This window comes from Prinia subflava, chromosome Z (assembly GCF_021018805.1).
Source record: "Prinia subflava isolate CZ2003 ecotype Zambia chromosome Z, Cam_Psub_1.2, whole genome shotgun sequence".
NCBI lineage: Eukaryota > Metazoa > Chordata > Aves > Passeriformes > Cisticolidae > Prinia > Prinia subflava.
Window position 1 is genome coordinate 90,403,064 of NC_086283.1, and position 24,285 is coordinate 90,427,348.

A 24,285-nucleotide genomic window follows, 5' to 3' on the forward strand; every position below is an offset into this window, starting at 1 on the left:
TGGCCGTGGGGCAAGAGGAGCAGCAGCCTGGAACACGAGTTTGACCTTATGCCTGCTGCAAGATGGATGTCAGAGATAGCTGAAGACCAACAGGAAGATAAGAAAATGGTGAGGAGAGAAGCCCTGTGACTACAAAAGCCTGTTCCACCAGTGCCTAATTAGTACCTTGGGCTTCCAAAGCATCTGAGGCCTTTTGCTCATCAATAGCCATGATAAGCAGGCAGAAAATGGATAACTTTAGTTGTGCTGGTGGTGAGGACAGCAAGGTTTTCTTTCCATCGTTAGAAGTTGTTTTGTTTGCTTGATGGTCTCACAGGCAGTTGAAAACTGTTGGAGAACTGGATCCTGGAGCTGAATGAGATGCCATAATTCAGGCCCAGTCAGGCAGTACAGTGGTGTGGGTGTGGCCTCATGTGTTCTGTTGTTTCCTTTTTCTTGGGAAGAGAGGTCAGTTTAGAAAACTGTACACGTAAAACCCCCTGTATTAAGGAATACTAAGATTACTAATTCAGTAGAAAAGAAAACCAATAATTAAAAAATACTTGAAAATTAAAGTTGCCTGTGGTAAGTCGTATATCAAGACGCCTCATGCAACATGGTCAAAGGACTTTTTGCACTGTTTTCCTGCCTGATTAAGTGCACATGATATAAAGCATTGTCCTAATCAGCTTAAGGTCTTTCAGGGAGGTTGTTGTCTGGCTAATCCTTATTTCTTTTTCAGAATCAATTGTACTCTGCACAGTGAGAAAGACCAGCAAAGTGAAGATCAGGTACAGAATACTGTTCAGAGAACTTGACTCTGTCCCTGTCTCTGCCCAGACTTTATGCAATATAGGCCATATGAGATAAATCATTTATATGATCTCCATTTTGTGTAGGCTTGAGTTTAAACTCAGGATTTACACTGAATAAAGTGCTGGAAATTCACAATTTCCACTGAAGATTATGCACATTCTGCTTTGGATGAAAGAAATGCTTCAAATGCAAACTTATCTGGAAAAAAAAAGTCGGGTATTAATTTCTTTATGTAGACCAGCACAAATTGGAGAACATTTGTAATCCATTAGCAGCAAAAGAGGAATAGTAAACCCAGATCATATTCTTGGAATGTTGCAAATGTCAGTATAAACTTCATGAAATTAGTTTTTAGATATTGGTTTATTTTTTAAAAAATCCTGTATGAGAAAATTAATATTTAGCCTTCAGAATGAGGTGTGAGTATTATTTAGGAAATAAGGGATGCCGCCCCATGTAGAGTAGTGAGGATTCTCAGTGAGGTACTGCTCATTCCACGAATGGAATCATAAAGGCCTTTTCAGATGAACCATAGAGTGATCGTGTCACTGGAGCATATTTTGGATGTATATTCACAGGAAAGCTGAATTAGCCATATTAACTTATTTCTGGCATTTCATAAGGCTTGAGGTGCTGTTTTGTAATTCAGTAATTTCTCAATGTAACAGTAAATTACAGTATGTGTTACACATAGAAAAGTAAATTGTGTAGTATATAAGTAATGTAATTTCAGTATACTTCAGACTCATGTAATTGGCAGCAAAGCTCAGGCATGCCCTGAGTTAATTTAAATACAAATTACTTTTAGATAAGGTAAAACTCTTAATTTTCCAAAGTTAAAAGGCACCTCCTGTACTGACTGACTGATAGACTTGCCACTTGGCAACTCCTTTTTAAACTAAGCACTTAATTTGGTTCCACTTTGAAATCAATGGGATTTTTTTTCCTTGACTCCACTGGGAAGAATATCAGGCTCAGTGAGTTGAAATTACATCCCTCCATCAACCCAGAAGTGTTCAGCCCGGTGTAGTCCCCTCCTTTCCTCATTTACAATTGAATCTAGCATACAGAATGTTGAAGTTGCCTGTCAAAAAGCTCTATCCTGCAATTTTAATCAAAACCATCCCCTGTTTTGGGGAATATTACATTATCATTTGAAATGAAAAATTGTACTGCTATTGGTTTTAAAAGACATTTCCAAGGAGCATGAAAACCTTCTGTGAGACAATAAAATCAGGAATTCTGAATTTCATATTTTCTCTCTTGAGCATTTTAACTTGCATTAACAACTATTTTTTAAATGGAGAAAATAACGCTGCACCAGAGGAACATCACATAATACATAAAACATTTTAGAGCTAGGTGAGGCAGTACGAAGTTTTATTTGTAATTAGTTAAGGAGACTATTTCTATTGACACACCCCATGCTGTTTTTTAAGACATTCTCTTTGAAAAAAAATAAGAGTCAGTTCTTTAATTAAAAATTAAGATGGTGAAATAATGTTGTAAGAGTGTCCTCCCTCTAATTTTTAGTCACTAGCCCTCAGGTAAGAGTTGCAGTAGACATTTGATTCCTTTGCTGTCCTTGGGGGCCACTTGGCTGGCTTCCTGTGCTGCAGGAGGCTGCCATACCCATCACCTCCATCCCAGCAATTCCAAAGGTGACTGGGGAAGGAGCCACAAACAGCAGTTCTGTTTCTCAGGCAATTTCTGGTTGCAAACACGTGAACAGTGTTGCAAAATAGCACTTAGACAATGGTAATTGTCAGAGTCCCCCAGTGCCATCCTGGCAGGGTGCTGCCACATTCAGTGTTTTTCATTTTGCAGTGCTGAGAGGAATGTTGCAGGCAAGAGGACTACTCCAAATTTTAAATTAAAGGAATTTAAGACCATGCTGCTGATTCAATTGCTGTGTCAAATCTGTGCCAGTGCTTACCTATCAAGGGTAGATTTTATTTCATGTAATTGTAAGAAATACAAAAAGTTTTACAGAACTATAGTAAGTTTTGGGAAAACCTCGTTTGCTTGTGTTGTTGTTCAGGATCTGTGGAGCAAGCTTATCAGAGGGAAGGTTCCTGCTGTCAGTCTAGTACCAGGTCTGCTTTGTGCCCATGGGTAGCTGCTGTGTAGAAACAGTCTGTCCAAAAGATTAATGCAAACCAGACTGAATGTGCTAGTGAAGAATTACTAGTTAGTAAGAAAAGCATGCCTTCTCAAGCTCAATTACCTTCTCTGGCAGAGTCTTTAATTTCAAACATGTAGTGTATGCAGTTTCTTTTCTTTTCCTTGCTGCTGTCTCTGTGGGAGTCACTTGTGAATAAACATAGGCAGTGCTCTCAGACAGCACGGACTGTTCCATAAGCAACATCCATTCAGAAGCTGTAGCTAAAAGGCAGCTGTATCTCTGCTTTAGGGTAAATAGTGTGGCAAGGTGCCCTTAAGCTCTGTTCTGAGTGAGAAGTCAGATGTAAAAATGAAGCTGTGATGATACACGTTAAACCCTGCATAAAAATGCGGCCAGTGCATCACCCTGCAGTGGTGAGCAGCTCAGTGGTGAGCTTGTCCTATTCTGCCAGTCTTTTCCCCTGGCTGGTTGTCAGCAGCAGCACTTCAGTCTCAGTGTCTCAAGTAGATACCTTTCTGGGCTCTGCTGTCCATACCCCCACAGCACATGCAGTGACAAGGAAGTGTGTCTCAGTTCAAAAACTTGGTTGCTCACTCTTTGAACCGCAGTTAAGGAGCATATTTGGTTGAAGGAGTTGAGCAATGTGAATCCCTGTGCCTGGGAGTGGGGAGGAAAGAATTTTAACTGCTCACAGTAGTAACCGGATAAAGGGCAGACTCTTCACCTTGTAACATTGCTCAGTGTATCAGTGTGGTAAGGAAAGCCTGTCTGGAACTTGTTAGGGCAGGAAGATGAGAAGGAAGGGGGAAGTAATTGTCTCTTTCCTCACAGTCCAAGTGCAGACTGTGGAGCTATTTGTTGACATCCAAAGAGAGAGAAGCTGAAGGATGCTGCAGGTTTCCCTTTGGATCGTTCTGAACAGTGAATGCCCAATGTGTGAAGTGTCCTGCAGAAGGCAGTTGTCACTATTTTCTCCTTAGAATCATTATTGCTTGGTCTAAAACACAGGAGCAGCCCACCACCAGGAACCTCTGGCAGTAAATGCTCAAAGGGTTTCAAGGTCATCTCACAACCTCCCTTGCATTCTTCTGCACTTGGAGACAACAAGGAAAGGACAAGACTTAGCTCACACTTATCATAGATGCTTGTTCCTGAGACAAATGTTCCTAAACTTCTGAGGCCAAAGGAGCTGGGAATCCCTTACACATGGGTGAAACTATTTCACTGCTATCCAGGACACTGCAGGAGGCAGTGATATTCACACTGGCAGTGAAGGCTCAGTATTACCTTGTTCCTTAGCAGGACATACTGTAGGTGCCCACTTCCCAAAGAATACTCTGGGGTGTTAGACCCCAGGCTATAAAAACTTTCATCTGAAGCTGTACAAGAAGGACATAACCTCTCAAGGGGCTGTGTGCTCATGACTCCAATGCTCATTCCATCCACTGACTAATTCTATATGTTTGTTTGCTTCTCCCCATGGGAAAAGTGTACACAAATTTTTCAGGGAGTCAAGTCACCTGATGCAGAGATCCACTTCATGGGCCGGGCAGCTTTAGCTAGGTTTACAGGATCTGCCTTCCTTATGGGCCTTAAACAGTTATCTGCTTGGATAGTCAGGAAATTTCATTCAAAACAGACATAAAGTAGATTAGCTAAACCATGTTAAAACCTTATGTTTATGTGCTCGTTCAGGATTCATGCTATTCCCATTTAGCCTCATTTCCTCACGTACTGAAATCAGTACGTAAAGGTAAATCAAATTAGACTTAACAATACTGGATAAGAATGCCCAGTGTTTGCATAGGGAGTTATGCAGCTCTAATACCTAAATTCCCATATGTAGCTGACACATGCAAACTAGTCTGAATTTTTTTGCACAGAAAAGATGCCAAATAATTTCCTGTATATTCTAGAATTTATACAAAATTTGAACAACATTTCTCACTCCTAGCATCTTTTCAAAACTGGGAATAGAGGCTAACACTGCTCTAGTACAGGTCAGATTCCCAGCAGGAGCTACAGGTGCCTAATCACAGGAATCCCAAAACCAGAGAAGGCAGGGTGAGAAAAGGCTTTTTGAGCCTACATGGTTCTCAGTGTTGCTGCAATACTCCCTCATGTGCAAGGCACAACATGCCTTCTGCCCTTCTCACCACGCCATGCCATCCTTCTGCTAAGAACCCTCTGCTGGACCGTATTCCCACAGATCAGTCACTGTCCCTGCTGCCTGAGGGAGGAACAAACATAACGAAAGAAAACAGGCAGAAACAGGCTGATAAAATTAAACTGTCAAGCAGTGTCTGTGATCTGTAACAATTGGCAATGTTATCGACATGTTTATGTGTAGGGGTGGCTCAAAGTTTCTCTTCCTGGTGCATCAGGCATGTTCTATCTGAAACAACTCTATTTTTGTATAAACCTACTATACATGTAGCCTTTCTACATTGGATCTTTACTCCAGTTGGGCTGGCTGCATTCTTAGAACTTGTATTAAAAATTCATGAAAACTTTTGTCAAAATTTTACCTGTCAGATACCTTTTACACTTGTGAATAGCTGTCACTGAAATATTGCTTCAGGGGTTAATTTGAACTCTTTCTGGCTCATTTTTAATTCTTGCTCAAATGTTTGTAATTTCATAGTCTGACAGTGAGCAGAACCTAATCTCTGTCAGTGGGGAGATAATGTAATTGAACTTTTCTGTCTCAGAGTCCTGATGAGCAACACTAAGGAGCTCAAAGCAGAGGTGTATCCCAGAATGTAAAAAAGCCAACACAGAAGGAAGAAATGAATGTTTAGATCTACATTCAAGGAGGCATCTAATTCTCAAATTATATATTTAAAATACCTTCATCAGCCACCACTCAACCCTGAAAGTGCCTAATTCTATAACCACTTACATGTGTATGTTTTTGGAACTGATGCAATGCAGGTGGACTTTGCACGTCCCTCTAGGTTACTCAGGTCTTTGTAAGGTCAAATACCTCATTGCTTAAGGTGCACCTAAAATTCATCAGCTCAGATTTACTGGACCTTGCTCTACCTGAGTTTCTTAGAGTTGTGATGGTACTGCTAGAGGTCACCTGAAGGATGCATAGATCTAGATTATGCATCTGCCTGCCCCCTAAGTGCAGTGTCCAGAAACTGAAACCCTGAACTGTGTTCAGTTTCTTGTGATTGATCCTGCAGGCTTTTCTCTGGTAGGAGAGTTCATGATTCCAGAGGGTTGAGTCCCAACATTTACATGCCAAGGGTGAGACCCAACGTTTCCCAGCTAAGCTGAGAGCCTCTGTTTAGGAATTCAGAGTGCAAAGGCGTATTTGAATTTATACTCATCTGGAAATGCTGGCTATTTGTTTTGCTTTAAATAGTCTTTCACAGAATCACAGATTTATTAAGGTTGGAAGGGACCTCAGGAGATCACGCAGTTCAGCTCCTGCCAAGGCAGTGTCATGAGGAGAGTTAACACAAGAACACATCCAGGTTTGGAATGTCTCCAGCAAGGGAGACACTATGACTTCCCTGGGCAGCCTGCTCCAATGTCACCCTCAATATAAAGAAGGTTTCTTAATGTTGAGGTGGAACTTCTGGTGTTTTAGTTCATGGCCATTGTTCCTTGTCCTGTCACTGGGCACCACCAAAGAGAGTCTGGCACCATCCTCTTGGCACTTGCCTTTGAGATTTTTATGTGCATAGACTTAGATTTATGTGCATCTCAGTCTTCTCTTTTCCAAATAGTCCCATCTCCCTCAGTCTCATAAGGAGATGCTCCAGACTCCTCATCATTGTGCTTCTTGTCTGTCTGGTACTGAGGAGCCCAGTGGACTCTCCAGATGTGGCCTCACCAGGGCCAAGTAGAGGGGCAGGATCAGCTCCCTTGACCTGCTGGCCACACACATCCAGATGCACCCCAGGATCCCACAGGACCTGCTGGCCACAAGGACACACAGCTGGATCATTGTCAACACTTCACCCACCAGGACTCCCAGGTCCTTCTCCAAAGAGATGCCCTGTAGTAGAGCAGCCTCAGCATGAGCTGATATTTGGGGTTATTCCTCCCCAGGTGCAGGACCCGGCACTTGCCCTCATTTGACCTCCTTAGGGTTCTCTCCACCCAATTCTCCAGCACATCCAGGTACCACTGAATGGTCCTGTATGATAAAATAGCCAATATTTCATGTATGAATTGTGGTGATCCTGCATGGTGCTAGCTTAGGCAGTAAGCACTTCTGAAAGTGCTTACTTCAGTGACAAGGTTTTGAGTGTCACAATTACTAGGACATGAAGCTGAAATAGAGTAAACCACAAACTGCAACACAGTCTTTCTCACCTTTTTCAAGATATGTATTTTTAACATAATAGAAGGTTAATTATCAGCGTAATTTGAAGTGGACTCTATGCCTGTGTCAGTGCTTGCAGATATGGGTGTCACTGAGTAACAGTAACAGGTATCTACTTTCAGGTTGGAAGAAAATAAATGATAACAGACACACTTTCTCTGCTCTTGCACATTTACTTATCAACATATATAATGAAACTGGCATTCTTCAATAAAATGAAAATATTCAAATCCTGTAAATCCAGTTGACAGCAGTATCTTCCAGCCATGATTTGTTGGATATTTATTGCCCACGCTGATGGTAGGCAGCAGATGCCAACTTTTTCATTACTGGCACCTCCCCAGGGGAAATTAAAATTAAAAAAAAAAAAATTAAATAAGAGCCAAACAGAAAAAATGCACAAAATACACAAAGAAACAAACAGATATTTAAATGAGTCTATAACACACTGATGCATCTCTTCACTCATGTTTTAATTTCAGGTGTTAACTAGAATTATAAATATGTTAGTATACCTATACCCCCTGTTCAGTCCTGAGTATGTAGGTCGTTTTTTCATTCTCTTCTGCTAATTGTTTTGTGACTCACAGACTTTGAGGTAGTGTATTTCTCTCTTATTGTACAAGCTGGAAGAGTGCCCAAAGCATATTAGCTCATCAGCCAGCCATTTGTACCTGCTGCTCACTGTCTGCTACTGCTAAATATATGCTAATGATTCTATCTGAGCCTTGGGATGAATTTGTAAATTGTGCTCATGGCAGGGAAATGAACGCTACTTACGAGGGTGACAAAAAAGCAGCTGCTTTTAGATGAGATGAATCACCACATTATATATTACTCTGGGGTAATAAATTATATTTTCATCTTGAATTCATTTTTTGGAAATGTGATTATAGGGCAACTGTAGCATGTGAGAAACCTTTTAAAGTCTCGGAAGGTAGAATAAAGAAACAATAATAGCTTTTTTAAAATGAACTGATGTTTAAATACATATGAATCTGTTACAATGTGAGGTTTTTAGAGGTCTTTTCACATATTGTGTTGTAATTAAAAACTGCAGCTTTTGAATACTTCATAAGGGTTTTTTTCCCTTTCTTTATGTTACTTTTCAACAACTGTGGTATGTTCAGCATGTCTGAATTACTTATGTATAAGATATAGCAAAAGCAGTGGAATAACATGAGAGCAAATCAAGCTAATTTGAATTTCCAATGTGCTGTAACATAATGCAGTCTCTGTAAAATATGTTTGGTATGAAAGAAAAATTTAAGCCAACTGTAAGTACAGCTGGAGTTGGAATTGTTTTAACATTTTTGAAAGGTTATTAAGACATGCAAACAGCTGTCTGGAAACTTGGGTTCTGCATTTGACAAAGATGCAGAGAAATAGAGGTGGGGATAATTTTGGAAAGCACTGCAGTTCCTCTTTCTTTAGTGTTTTTTTAGTGCCAGTGTCCTTCGAAAGTGCCTTTTCATGCCCTATCCTATTCCCTCAAACAAAAACAGGAACAGAAGAGGTGAAGAGGATCAGCCAGACTCTAGTTCTTAAACCTTGTTTACATGAAGTGTCCTAAACATGCTGGATCAGTCAAACTGATCAGACAATCTAGGAAAAAACACAGTCCTAATAATTTCTGAATAAGTCATGGAATATTCTTTCATATGCTAAACCACTGAAAATGGAAACTTCTGAATTTGTCCTTGCTAGGGATGAAACAACATGAAAAAAAATTATTATAATAATATTTATATTTAATATTTAAAATATTTTTATTTAACCACAATAAAATACTTATCAAAAACCAATGACCAAAAATATGTGCAGGAAGTGTGACTGAGAAATAAAATTTTAAAAATAAAAACAAACAAAAATAAAACAAACAAAAAAGGTAAACTCAGGATACCAATTATTTCAACCCCACAAATATCTTAGACCATGAGAGCACCACCATGGCAGATATCATCTTAATCCACACTCATTCTAGCAATAGGAGCTGTGCTTGACCTCTTATAGACAGTTCTGAAATTCACCACATGAGTTTTCACAGACTCACAGAATATCTTGGGTTGGAAGGAACCCACAAGGATAATCGAGTCCAGCTCCTGGCCCTACAGAGCACCACCCCCAAGAGTCACACCATGTGCCTGAGAGCATTGTCCAAACACTTCTTGAAATCCGTCAGGTTTGGTGCTGTGACCACTTCCTTGAGGAGCTTGTGCCAGTGCCCAGCCACCCTCTGGGTGAAGAACCTTTTCCTTATATCCAACCCAAACCTCCCTGCCACAGCTTCAGGCCATTCCCTCAGTCCTGTCATGGGTTACACAGGGCAGGGATCAGTGCCTGCCCCTCCTCTTCTCCTCACAAAGAAGTTGTGACTGCAATGAGGTCTCCCCTCAGTCTCCTCCAGGCTGAACAGACCAAGTGATCTCAGCTGCTCCTACAACCCAGCAGCTTTAAAAGAAAACCTGAGCGTTCCCAGTCCTGCACCTACATAATAGCTGGAAGATGACTGTGAAATGTTTTGAGTTCTTTGTGAATGTGTTGCTATTAGAGAGTGATTATGGAAACCTAAATATCTCCAGAGACAACACCTCTCTGTAACCCTGTAGCCCTGCAATGCAGTTCTGCCTTCCAGCAAGAACCCATGAGCTCTGCAGGGGCTCTCCAAGGCCTCAGGACTGAGACTCCTCAGGTTTGCTGTCTGAATACCTCTTGACTTGCCTGCAGCTCTGTTTTGCTTTGTTTAGCCTCCAGGTACCCAGGTGCCTATGGCTAATTCCCTCTGTGTGTTTACCTGTGCATGGTACAATCATGGTGTTTTATAGCTGGCAGTAGCAAACAAAGGTGCTGTGTTAAATGAGATGTTTAAGACTCTGACACGCCAAATAGAGCAAAGAAATAGCAGTGTGCTAGGACAGCAGAGGATTTGAGAAATGGAGATACAGAGTGCATCACAGAGGCTTAGGGGGATGGCACAGTAAGAGATGGGCCACAGGCTTTGCACTTGAGGCTCATCAGTTGTCCATTTTAGATATATGGATCCCAATCTGGACCAATCTAATTTTACAACTAACAAATGGAAAAAGGAAATTATATCTAACATATATAAATAATACTGTATGTAGTAAATATATTTGTATAATGAAGCCATAAACCGGAAAAGCAAAAGAAAGATATAAAACTGCTTTGCAAAATATTTTAAAAAACCCCTATTCCAAGTGCACATTAGGGAATGAACACAATTCCTCAACACACATTCTTCACAGTGAGTGACTTTAGGGGCCACGGTTGAGGCTGTTATTCTCTCCAGTTGGTCCAGACTTCCTGAAGGTCCAGAGGAAAGTGGAAGGGTGAGTATATGTCCAAGGAAAGGGGTAGAAAATATTAAATATATGCATGACAATTTTATTATTGATATGATTGAGACTTTTACTGTACAGAAGTACTTTCACTGCATTCCTGGTCTCCCATCTCCTGCAATACTAACATCTAACATCCTTGAATTGTCGATTAATTAATGATTCTTGAAGTAGACCATTAAGATTTTTGTTGCAGTAGCAATAAATTCTTGGCTTTATTTATATATGTGTCATGCTTTCTCTTAGTCCACAAAGAAGATTTTGAGCATAATGCTGTATTATTTCCTGCACAGAAGGTGAAGAAATGTTTAATGGCAACTTGGGGGTGCCTAAGACAAGGTAGGCCAGGGTGCTGAGCTCATTGCCCAGTACTGACATGGCCACACTGGAGCTTGCACCCTTTAAAAGTGATTTGCCAGGTCATATTTTCAATTTGTAAATCCTTTTGCAGACACTGTTTCCTGAAGAAACAAGATGTTTCCAGTCAAGAGCCTCTCTGGAAAGCCACGGCTGTTGCCCAGTTTGGGTGAGCCCACTCTCTTGCTGAGTCCTGCCTGTCCCATTTCTGGCCCAGGTCTGTGTCTCTGGTCTGTCTGGGTCATCCCTAATGCTGCCCATCAACCCTGGCCCATATCAGAGTAAAAGTCATTGGAGAAAAGGGCAAGTTTAACTTCAATCATTTGGGGAGGAAAGCAGACATGGTAATAACCATGTCAATCCCTGTCTCTGGGAATGGGAGTGCAGAGATTTAACAACCATGGGAAACACCTGTCCTTGGTCTCAGATGGCAATGTGTTTTGTCTTTTCCCTGCCTCAAGAGCTGTGACCCACAACAGTATCTCAGGGTAAAAATATGACTTTCTTACCAATAAAGGTGCCATGCTGATGTCATATTAGGGTCACCAGAAGGAATTTTTGACCATGTCTGAAAGACTTGCACCTCCATTTCTGGAAATTATGTGTTTATATATTAAACTGAGGTTAACTGTGAAAAACCCTACTGTGGAGCCATAAGCATCAGAGGACCAGGGAACAGCTTGAAATATCAGGGAACAGTGGAAAAATCCTTACAGTTTTGGCAGAAGGAGATGGATGTGGGAAGAGAGGTTTTAATTACAGATCCCATCTGATGGTAGTTTCATGAGGAAATAACTGTATATTTATATTTTTAAAGGCAGGTTTCCAGCCTAATAATACTACTCTTGCTGTCTGCTGAGAGCTGCTGTGCCTGTGAGAGCCCCACACCCTGAGCAATTTACCGTAAAGGAGGAACTGTGCTACCATGCAGAACTGAGAGCTTTACTCAAACGGATAAGCTCGGATTGCTGTAGGCACATGGAAACAAACATGCCCAGAGCTTAGCAGGCACAGAGTAAGGTTGCAATGGAATATGCCTTTATTTTATACTGCTTTTCCTGTTGTCTGAAATATCAGGATCTTTATTTCAAGTTATGAATGCCTGTGTAGTTACACATGCATCCATATATTCACATTCATTCTCTGTACTTTGAAAATAGCAACTCATGCAAAATAATGCTACTCTTGTCCAAAATAATTATCACCAGAAGATGTGCACTATTCTGATTACTGACTGTTCACAATGAAATGTCCTGCAGCATATCCACTGCACAAATTTTCTATTTGTTTCCCCTCAAATACACACAGTTTAAATCTAGATTTACAGTCTCCTAGATTCAGAAGTTAATTATACCAACGTATATTTTCCATATCTTGTATGCACAGTGCTTTGAGAAAATACCAGAATTTAGAGCAGTATCTACAGAGTCTGCTCTGAGTGTAGTGGGTTTTGATGTATTTCTCAAAAAAATTCCATTTGTCCTGTGATTTGATGCAAAGGGATAGAATACACACCATCTGGCTTGAAACTTGTAATCTGCATCTATATTGACTTTAGAAAGGTTTTCTCTCTGAATTTCAGGTGCCACATCCAGGTAACCTCTTGAACACTTCCAGAGATGGTGAGCTCACTTGGATTGGAGGGCAGTTCCTGTTCTTCTGGGACACACAGCAACAGCATAAGAGAGATCCCCTCCCAAGTCTCCATAATCAAGACTGTCACCTGCTGCCAGCAGCTGCTGGAGCCTGTGAAGGACTCATGCTCACAGTTTACAGAGTGCATTCTTTATTAATACAATAGAAAAATTTGACGTGATAAAGTCCAAAGATTGATGGTGATAGTATCTGGCTGCAAAAATATACTCAAAGCAATACACAGGCAAGTTCTAATCACCAATAAAAGATCCTGATAATAATTCAGCAAGCATGAATTGCAGTTCTTACCCAATATGCATCCCTATGGAGAAGAAGACAAGTTCACTTGTTGACTGATCTCAGAAGTTATGGTGGAGTTTTCTTTTACTTCTTCCCATTCTTAACTTACTTTTATACTGGTTTTGCATTTAAGGAGAGCCTAAGTGACTCGTCATGCATCATGCTCACTGTGAAGTGGTTGCACTTGGGAAGTGGTAATCCCATTTAGAGATGAGCATCTGCATTTCAATTTATGCATGATTTGGAAAGGGACTGCACAGGGGTGGAAGAGGAAAGCAAGGAAAGAAAAAGGAAAAAAAGAGATTCAGAGGCAGACATTATTCAAAACCACAGTCAAGGACACGGTGAATGTAGGTTAGATATTAATAGGCTGCTGGATAACTTTATTGCTCCAAAATGCCTATTAAGAAATCAGATTTTATTCTTGCCAGAAGTTACTTACTTCCCACAAATAATGTTTTCCTGAAACTCTTTCCTTACTTTATAACTATGAAATAAGAAGAAATGAAAATTAAGAAGGAGGAACCTTCTCTTGTTGAAGTAGCTGGCAATATATCCAAACCCAAAAAGTTCAGTGCTCAGGAACTGAAAATCTGAACCTGAATTTTTCTGATTAAAGTTACCTAGCCAAACCCCCGTCTGAATGCTTCTTAAATTTTTCACACTATAAATATCTAATAATGTATTAAAGAATCACTTCAAATTAGATGTGCAGAAAGATCATAACGCTCAGCTGTATTGTGAGTTTTAAAAAGTGCTAGAGGGAATAATTTTCTATAAAGAGAGGTACATTTCTGTACATCTGTACAATCTCTTGTTTTCTCCCTCATTAGCAAAGCCCTATTTTGCTACATAGTTCAAATTATTGCCTCTCCAACACATAGTTGTATCGTTTCAAGTAAATCCTCCTCTTAAATCTGAAAGATAGTGAACTAATTGCAAACACATTCACAATAGCCTTTAAAACCTGGTATTTGTTCTAAAAGTCATATTGCCAGGCCTAAAGTTATTACTAGAAAACTAGATACTTTGGCATGTATTTGTAAGAGACATTACTAAATCAAAACAGCTCTGACCAAACTTGAACACTGCATTAAATGACTTCTTGATGTATGCAAGTTGGCATAAGAAGGAATTCTTTTGGCTGGTTCCAGCATTAGCTGGCGGAAATGAAAACTGTATGCAAAAGGCAATAATGTCTGCTCCTGCAGCCAGAGATGCTCTCTTATCTCTTCCTGCTCTTTCCCCAGGTAAAGCTGCCAGTTATCACAGGGAGCACATTGGGTTGCAGTGATCTTTCCACAAAGGGAATGAGCTGATGAACTGAATGTGATGTTGTGGGGTGAGGTGTGTTGCCCTGCAGATGGAAAGGCAGCTGTGGGGTGCCAGGGCATGCAGCAGTAAAGAAAGCAGCCAGGCTGGGTCACAGACAGAAAAGCAGTAGGTCAGTGACAATCTCCAAAAGAGGCAAGCTAGAGTCAAGCAGATCTGCAAGTCAGAATGGAGTCTGCCCAGCTTACAGGAACTGCTGGTCAAAATGGTGCCAGAAAGGCAATTTTCCCCTGCTGATTCTTCTCCCCATGAGGACCGACAGCTGGAATGGGACATAGGATGGGACAGCCAGGTTTGGGGGCGGCACAGTCCTGCAGAGGTGGCTGGTGGGTGCCTTTCTCATATCTGCTCACACGACCGAGCTTCCAGGAGTGCCTCCAAGTCATTCACAGAGCTGGTCCGAGCTGTTTAAAGAGAAGCAGAATGAGACTGCATGGCCTGCATAAACAAGTGCTAGCACTGTTGCTTGTCTCTTCAGCATAAAAATAGGAAGAACAAATAATTTCTTTCCCCAGTTTCTTACTTTTAGCAGTCAATAAGGGAAATATATACCTGCAGTATAAGACAAGCCACAGTTTTCTGTCTCCAAAACACACTGCAACAAGCCACAAAAGCCTGAAACACAGGGATGGATTTGGATCCCAGGTTATTTCCCAAAGAAATAAAAGCTAAATACAAATTTTTCTACTTCTGTATGTTATCCCCAATGCCTTGCACAATAGCTCTAGAAAACTATGCCATGCTAAGTGCCAAATTTAGGCAATTAATAAGTTTACTCCAAGTGACATCAATATAAATGAGGTACAGACAGGACTTACCCAAGTCTATCCTACCTGAATGCCAAGAACAATATACTCTTGCCTGAATGGGACATATGCAGAATTCCTTTAAAAGAAGACCCCAATCATTCAGAAACATTCAATTGCTTGAAAATATTGATGTAGAACAGATAATACATAGGAAATCAATTCTCTCACAAATGTGTGTTAAAAGGACAGAACTATAAGTCCAGGGACATGATTTACTGATGCACTTGGCAGTTCTGCATTAGTGGTTGAACTCAGTGATCTTAAAGATGCTTCCCAAAGTAAATTATTCTATTCTGCTCCAGTTATTTTCGCCACAACTGTCTCAAAACAGCTCTAATGTGCTGAGAGCATCTATGGCCAGAGACATGGAAAATGGCAGTGGAGACTTGACACTAACACTTCTGCCAGAGATGAGTGATGGAAGAAGTGAGGAAGCCCAGTAAATTGGAAGGAGTTCATTTATTTCCAGGCATGGAATAAACTGGAGCTTTTTGTCTTTATGAGTAACTGGCCATTGGCAACCAGTGAAGCTGGTTGGGTCAAGCTGATGGGTCAAGAGTGCCCTGGGATCAAATCTCACATGCAAGTGCAATCTCATTAAAACAGCTCAGCAGACCCAATGTGTATCAGATTGTTCCTATTGAGCAAGAATAAAGGTAGTATTTCCTTGGCTCTTCTTCATTGTCTTCAAAACTAATAAAATCCTGCTTATGGTAGACAAACCCACTCAGCTGAGCAAAGAGCTATCCCAGTCCCTCTGAAACCACTAAAATCTTTCTGGCTGGCAAGCCTAGCTAACATAACATCTGGTATGAAAAAGAATCCGTCACATAAGCAAAGATGAGGCATGTCACTGCTCAGAGACAGAGGGGATCCATTTCCCCACAGACTGTGGAAGTCCTTTTTTAACAATATTTGATTGAGATCACTTAACTGACAGTGCATCAGACAAGATAAATGGTGACCAGCAGCAGTCTCCCACTCCGTCCCTGCTGCCAGCTCACCAGTGAAGTTGCAGCAGGACCGCTCTAAGGAGGAAGGGCACATGTGGAGCCCCAGCTTGCAGAGCTGTGGAGCAATGTGTCACTAGACTGCAGGGCTGCTCCCTCCCCCTGCATCCAGACACAGAGCAGGATGCTGCTGACTCAGGGATCCACAAGCAGCTTTGAGTGGCTTAGCTGATGTTTGTATTCTAAATCTCTCTGCATCTGTTCTGCCCACACAGCAAGGCAGCAATAAATAACAATAGTAAAAATGATGAGCCATTAATCCATCCTGTTCCTGTGTTCCCCATTGTGGAACAGGAGAAAGAACCTGGTAGAGCATGGTCACAGACATGCAGTTGGCTTGGCAAGGGCACCAGTGTGCAGTGAGGCTACGCCAGTGGTGGGGAGGGTCGGTGGGTAATGACACTGCTCCCACAGTACACCAAATTAATCAAAGATCAAACAAAGCCTTGATGTTCCATCTAGTTCATACTCACTTAATGAATGTTTCTGTGTGGTTTTAGAAATCAATGCAATGAGCTGAGTTTTGAGGAAGGACATTATAAAATGGCTCTTTTAAAGCACTTTATTGGTCAGGTTTTTATAATAGCACCCAGAAGAGTTATTAAATACAGAACTAAATACAGATGATTCAAAAAGAAGTTTGGCCAGTGATCAATAAAGATTATCAGTTAACATTAAACAAAGGCTGATTTATGTAATTGTTAGCATGGCTTGTGCAATGCTCCAAACAAATGAATAGAACTCAGAATACAGCTGCCTTTTAAATCCTTGCCCCAGATAGGAGACAGACACAGGGGATTTTGTGATTTGATCATGCAGAATAATAGTCAGCTTTTGGCAATTGGATGATATGTTGTTGATTATGTGTACTATTTGTTGAATGTTTGAGGTGTCTGGAGAGGAAAGAATTTCCATCTAATTTATGGTATGTATTGAATTGGTATCAGAGAAAATACATAAGAGAAACAAGACCAGCAAAGAGCACAAATAGAAAATCATTTTGATGAGGAATCTGGGCTTTCCATTTCAGAGCAGATTAAAAGTGTTTCTGCCCTATCAATTGAGAGTCTACAGAGGGAGATTTTAAAAGGTGTGGAACACAGGTTTGTTTCCCTGGAGCCACCCTTATCATACAAAATGTCTGCAAGCACATTTAGGGTGTAACTTCAGAAACAATACCCCATTACACGAACCCAGATGTGCAGTGCAGTGGTACCTTTTCCAAGGCAGCACTGTTCATCTTGGATAACCCACTGCTACACACAGCATCTCTGAAGATTTGATTGCTCTTTGTGGCTACTCCAAGGTACAGCAGCTGCCAAAAGCACCCAGAAAGGCTGCTGTGCAGAGGCCCCTGTAGAATCTAAACCCTCAGGCATCCTCCACTGTGGAGAGGGATGCTGTGGGAGGAGGGGGAGTGGGAAGAGGGAGGGTTCTTCTTTGCGTTACACCACTGCCACTGCAGCATCTCCATAGCAGCAGTGGGGTACTGCATGGCTGCCTGAAACCAAAGCTGGAAACCTGGGCAGAAAAAGGTAAGACAATGCTTGAGCACTAAATGAAAGACAGAAGGAATTGGGGCATCTCCAAGGAGTTTGTCTCAATTAACATAAGGAATCAGGATATTGCATATCTCCACTTTGAATTATGTGTTAATTCCAATGACCAATAGCAATAGGCTATTAGCAACAGGCTGTCCATACAATAGGCTGCCAGGTGAAGTAATACAGATGCAAGAATGAGTGTGCTTTGAATCACATCTCATAAGTACAATCTGATAAAAGAGCCACAGAAATCTTAGTTTCAGATTACTTTTTGTTACTGGAATGGAGTTTGTTCTCTTCACAGAAGCTTGTATGGGGCTGTGCTTTGGATTTGTGCTGAAAAGAGTGCTGATAACACAGATGTTTTAGTTATTGTTGAGCAATGCTCACACAGTGTCAAGGCCTTTTCTGCCTCTCACCCCACCAGTGAAGAGGCTTGGGGAGGGGGCACAAGGAGTTGGGAGGGGACACAGCCAGGGCAGATGCTCACAAATGACTACAGGGTTATCCCATTCCATGTGGTGGCACACTCAGAGTACAAAACTGGGGAACAAGGAGGAAAGGGGTGAGAAGTTCAGAGTGGTGCTTGTTTTCCCAGGTCACCACCATGTATGTTGGAGCCTTGCTCTCATGGGGTGACTGTTCACATTCCTGCCCATGGGAAGCAGGAATTAATTGTGCAGTTTTTGCCTTCCCTGTTAAACCATCTGTATCTTAACCCATGAGTTTATTCACTTTTCCTCCTCCTGTCCTCTCACCCATCCCACTTGTGGGGGGAGTGAGCAAGTGGCTGGGTGGGGCTGAGTTACCAGCTGGGGCTCAACCATGGCATCCGTCACAAGGACTACTTCAGAAGGGCAGAAAATAGGGTGAGGCTTTATGACTCTTCTTCACCCGTCAAAATGTAATTGAGATTGTATCACAAGGCTGACATTCTACAGTGGATGAATCCAAAGGATTTAATAGAGAAGAAAGATAAGTCACACTGTGTGAAGCCCCACATGGAAACTCTCATTATTTTGGAAGAATAGAGCTTGACACTGTCTCCAATCGAGCAGCTCCTTATGAAGAATTGAACTCCTTCCCTGCCACATGTGTAATACTGACAAGATATCTATTCTGTAATCTGGCATTGGCTTCCCATTCTGACTTCGCTTCTCTCCACATTTAGGTGGAATTTCCCTTCCAACAGGAAATCAGCAGAAAACCTCTCAGCAGCTGGAAAAAATAATTAAAGAAGAGGACTAGAAAATTTGAATGTATGGAAGAATAAACTGCCCTTGTACCTGTTAACAAAAACTGACCTTGCAATGGTCTTCACATCCTGTTTCTGCAACTTAAGCAGGACACGAACAATACAACCATAGCCACACAAAGTATGTAAATTCTAGTTCAGAAAAGCATTTCACATTTTGTATTATGATTTTATTTTGAGCTGGATAAAAGCCAAAAAATTCAGTTTTCTTTTGAATAAAATTCCAAAGCATTTTCCAGGCTGTTGGGTTTCAATATAATATACTTTTTTGAAAGCTATTCTGAAACACAATGAAAACATTACATATTTTTTAATTTTTAAACAGTTCCTGCACACTCTATTCTCTTTATAAACTACTGTGTTGCAATTGTACATTTCAAAGTTATGTTATTCCATGAAGTCACTCCAGAAAGCTATAAGCAGACCTTCTACCTCTCTTCTCATTGCTCCAGATTACCCTAAAATATAGTTCTCTGCATTTAAAGGAGGTGGGTGGGAGTTGGGGAGGAGTATTAATTCTTAAAATTATTTTAATATTTTTAAAGCGTCTTTCCTTAGTAAATCTCAGTATAGTACATTTGAATATTCTGGATGGCTGTAATAGAAACACATAATTGGTATTTCTGCACACAAAGAAGCTACTGCCTTGACAGCCCCAGAGGCAGGAAGATGAAAACTGCCATTGAATACTCCCAGTTGGGCTCAGCACTGCCAGTCTCCAATCAGAAATAAAGGAGCAAATCCCCACTGCAGCTGCAAGAGCCCCGTGGGGTGCAGAGGCTTTCGGACCCTCTCCACACCACAGCAGACAGCAGCTCAATAGACACTGCAGTGTGATGCTGAGCAGTGTGCAGCTGGTAGGAGTTATTTAAGGGTAATTTAGTTAAATAGGCTAATGACTCACATGAATTCACTCACAGTGGTTGGTGTAGCTGGAGGGCCAGAACAGAGTTTTCCCCATTGGAGTGGAAATGCCAGACCAGCAACCAGCTGAAATAGGATGGTGCTTTACAAAGGGTTCCCATCAGAGGGCTCACAGGGGCAAGCAGAGAGACTTGAACAGGCAGGTTTGACAGGACTGGCACCCTTGATGATAATACCTGTTGCTAGTACAATGTTGACAGATTTCCACTTGCCAGTGTGGTTAGATCTGTGAGTGTTTCATCATTCACACCTTGGACATTTGGCTTGTGTTGATGGAAGAATAGAAAATAACTTCATCCCTGAAAGTATTTCAAAACAATAAAACAGCTGTCCATAAAACCGAAGTAGGTGTATCCCATCTCTAATCAAAATGTGCCTTGCCTTTAGATAGGGAATGCTCTAAATGACTAAAGAGCACAAGTCCATACCACCTCCTTTTCCTGGCAGCGTGGCTGTCTGAGGCAAGGGTGGCTGATTGCTGGATGCAAAGTTTTGTTACCAGAACATCTCCCTGCATTACAGAGGTAAGCACGTAATCTACTTAGAGATTTCAGTGATCTCATACAGGATTTTAGATGGGCTGGGCTGTAGGAAGGCTATGACCCAGCAAAGTGTTTTCATTAGCTTGTCTGATGGATTGCATGTTCCAGTGAGGTAATCCAGTTAGAGTAAAATCCAGCTGGCTCAAAACTTTCCCTACTAATTAACTCAGTTAAAATGTAAACCAGCAAGGTGAGATGGAGTAATGCTAGAAAAAAAAGGGGTTCAACACCAATCATAATCAAACTAGCTAAATAGCACTCGTCCAGTGACAGGTTTTATTCTGTTTGTAGAACTGACTTGCTTTTACAAAATTGCCTAAGCAATAAATGTCTTTCCTAAGAACCTGGACTTTGGCAGGAAAGGGCACTATTCTGCAAATGGAAAAGAATTAGTCAGTTTTTAGTGTTTGCTCCCAGAGAGCAGCTGGGCTGTGCTGGCTGGCAGGAAGCCCAGGGGCCAGTTGCACTTTCACTCTGTGTGTGGGGTTTGCCCACCCCTAGCAGGTCAGACAGGAGTGTTGCACTGTGGCCCGTATCTTCATGCTGTTGTTTGACCCCGAATGATTTCCTGTTTCCCCCATTAGGCTCTAAATCAAAGGTAAGAATCATTTCACGTTATTATTTGTCCTGAAGAAAGAGCTATGCTGAGAAGAAACAAATTTTCAAAAATATGAGGTCTCAAGCTTTGGCTTGCAAGCTCATCCCTTCTCAAATCTAGGTTCACTATATCAGACAAACAGTTCCAAAATACATCATGCTGAGCTGGAAGGTGCCTGAAATTACTGCACTGAAATAACTGAGAATAACACTGTACCTGAAATTCCAGAACTTCTCCAGGGTTTAGATGTTTGCTCCAAGATTCATTTGTAATGCTGCAGTTGCCAAAGAAACAAGAACTCTTCTGAGGTAAAGCATATAATGAAGAACTAATTTTTTATGTGGAGAGATTTACTCCTGAGCAGCATAGGGATTGACAACCAGACCTTGCCTTAGAAAAGTTTGCCCATCCAATGAAGAATTCAGTAGAAGATAAAAGAAATTTTTCTTATTCTTGAGGATATTGAAAATTTTCCCTTTGAAAAGAAGCAATTTTAAACATGAAATTAAATGTATACCAATATATTATACATTAGACACAGGACTCAAAAAAATTCTAAGTTTGACAATGAAATATAATTGGAGGGCAACTAGGCCCTGCAGAGAGATCTCAACAATTAAAGGCATTGGCCATTACCAACCATATGAAGTTCAACAGGGAAAAGTCCTGGACTCTGCAGCTGGGATAGGCAGCCCTGGATCTGCACAGACAGACTGGGCAATGAGAGGCTGCAGAGCAGGGCCATGGAAAGGGCCCTGGGCTCCTGGCCCATGGCAAGTTGAACAGGAGCCAGCAGTGCCCTGGCAGCCAGGAGGGCCAAGCGTGTCCTGGGGACAGCAGGGACAGCATGGCCAGGCGGGCAAGGGAGGGGATTGTCCCCTCTGCTCTGAGCTGGGGCGGCCTCACTGCCAGGGCTGGGGACAGGTTTGGGCACCGCAATATACAAAATATATTTTAACTACTAGAAAGAGTCCAAAGTAGGGCAACAAAGATGGAGAAGGGCCTTGAGGGGAAGCCATAGGAGGAGCAGCTGAGGTCACTTGGTTCAGCCCAGAGAAGAGGAGACTGAGGGGAAACCTCACTGTAGTTACAACTTCCTTGGGAGGGGAAGAGGGGGGCAGGCTTTGATCTCTTCTCTGTGTGACTTGGTGGCAGAAGCCAAGGGAATGGCCTGAAGCTGTGTCAGGGAGGTTAAGGTTGGATATTAGGAAGTTCTTCACCCAGAGAGTTTTTGGGCACTGTCACAGGGTCCCCAGGGAAGTGGACACAGCATGAAGCCAGATAGAAATCAAGAGATGTTTGGACAATGCTCTGAGGCACAGGGTGTGACTCTTGGGATGTTCTGTGTAGGGCCAGGACTCAATTTTCATTGAAGGTTCCTTCCAACTCAGCATATTCTAGAGTTCTAGGACATTTTAGTGAATGAGAAACAAGGACAGCACAGTCAGTTGCTACACTTAGTTGACAATTGATGCATGTCTTCAACAAAGTAGCCTCAGTCCTTATTCAGTCACTTCTCCTATTGACTTGCAAAACCAGGATCCTGTAGTTCTTCTCCTGCTGATACTGTCTTCAGAAGTGAAATATAAGCATGTGAGCCAGGTCCCTGATACTGTTATGCAGGTTTCCAGGTGGATCTGCTGGCACTTCGTGCACCCTTTATCAGGAAACCTGGCTGGATTGTCTGGGCAAAAGCAGAGACAGATGGGCATCTGGGACCAGCGTATCCTTACATGCAGCTTGTGGGATCCACAGGAATTTGGAGGCTTCCAGGAAAAATTAGCTTTATCGTCAAATAGAAGTTGTAAGGACTGGTCAATATGCAAGTGAGAGAGGATATAGTCTTTTAGTAATTGTTTTTGAGAGGTGTACTTTAAAAAAATTCATCTCTATTATGCCAGTTACATTATGGATCACAAAATGACAAGGGGTTAATATGATTTGATTAGCATGAATCCAAAGTACACTTTTCAGGATAATAGATACTACGAAAGCATTTGCTGAAGGTAAGGTAACCCAAGCCACATAGTTTCTCTTACAGACTCCACATTCATTGCCATTTCCACAAAAATGGGGAAACAAATAAAACCTTATTTTATATTAATATTTGATCTGAAATAAAAAGAGCTGCTCTCACATTATGCCTTGCAACCCAACCAATCCCTAATCTTCTCAAATTTACAAAAGTCCTTATTCAAAAATATATTCAAGAAAACATGATGTTTACCTCAGAGGAACATGTTAGGAAAAAAAAGAAGGCTTCTGCAGTCTGATCATTTTAGTTAAGGAAGAATCACTAACCGTTTCCTTTCTATTAATCTGTGTGAAAAAAAATGCTTTCTTTTTTAAGGATTTTGTAAGTTCCAAGAAATTTCCTCTTTGCTTTGAATGCTAGAAACACCTTTTAACACCAAAGCAGTGCATAAGTCAAACTCTAAATCAAGTAACTGCAAAAGGAATGGACCCTTATGTGAGTTCAGGTACTCATCTCTTGTTGGCAAAGGAAGGACTTGTTTTTAGGGTGTAGCAACACAAAGCCTGATCCAATTAATACCTCTCATATACTGCATAACTTATTTTTTTCCTTGTAAATTTATATATTCTGTTTTCTGGAGCCCAGATTCACTGAGGATTGAGATTGCTGCATCCTGCTGGTTAAACGTCCTGCCCCTGTTGTTACTGGTCCAGCCCCTCTGAATCCACCTTCTCTCCACCACAGCTCCTGGCACAGCCCTACCTCTGTGCAGAGCAAGTTACCCAGCTGCAGCACCACTGCCAGATCAGCACCCTAGATTTAACCTGCCAAACTTACCTAGCAGTGGAGAGAAAACAGCTGGGATTAAAATCAATCCATCACTCTCCTCATCCTGACTTGCTTTGCTCCTTGAATTGTTTCTGCACAAAAATATGGCAAAATATTGGCATGTATTAGACAGCTGGCATGCATAATCCGTCCAATTTATTTTGCAGTCTGATTCTGTATGTCTACAGGACCAAAATGAAGATAGAACCGTGATATATGCTAGGCCCACACTGTCTCCACCTAGGCTCAACAGTGTCACAGTGACATGTGCTTTAGCCCCTGTTAGCAGCACCTGGGGCAGAAGGGGTGCGTGTCCTTTGGGCATGTGTCAAAATGTGTCACCATGTCTCCATTGCTTTGGTTACCCACAAAAATGGGCTCAAACGTGAATGGGCCATAATCATATCTATTGCCTACTTTGTCTTGTGCCCTTCCAACTTTTGGACAAATTCACTTCATGTAATTTCAAAGGAGAAAAAAGCCCTTTAGCTCTTTATTAAGGCTGCTCTTTGTATGCAGCCATGTACAAAATTGGAGTATCTCAGCAGTGCTACA

At 41.5% G+C, this 24,285-nt stretch overlaps 1 long non-coding RNA gene across 3 annotated transcripts; it reads left to right on the top strand.

Annotated features, from left to right (window-relative positions):
- The first annotated feature begins 8,489 nt into the window (after positions 1 to 8,489).
- On the top strand, positions 8,490 to 13,543 carry LOC134564185 (uncharacterized). 3 transcript variants are annotated; one of them, XR_010083486.1, is made up of 6 exons: positions 8,490 to 9,954; positions 10,529 to 10,612; positions 10,868 to 10,960; positions 11,073 to 11,195; positions 11,796 to 11,993; positions 12,561 to 13,543. It is a non-coding gene; the product is annotated as an uncharacterized LOC134564185 (long non-coding RNA). The 3 variants fall into 3 exon arrangements; XR_010083485.1 differs by having other exon boundaries at positions 8,492 to 9,954; positions 11,073 to 11,147; XR_010083487.1 differs by lacking the exons at positions 10,529 to 10,612; positions 10,868 to 10,960 and having other exon boundaries at positions 8,497 to 9,954.
- The last annotated feature ends 10,742 nt before the right edge of the window (positions 13,544 to 24,285 follow it).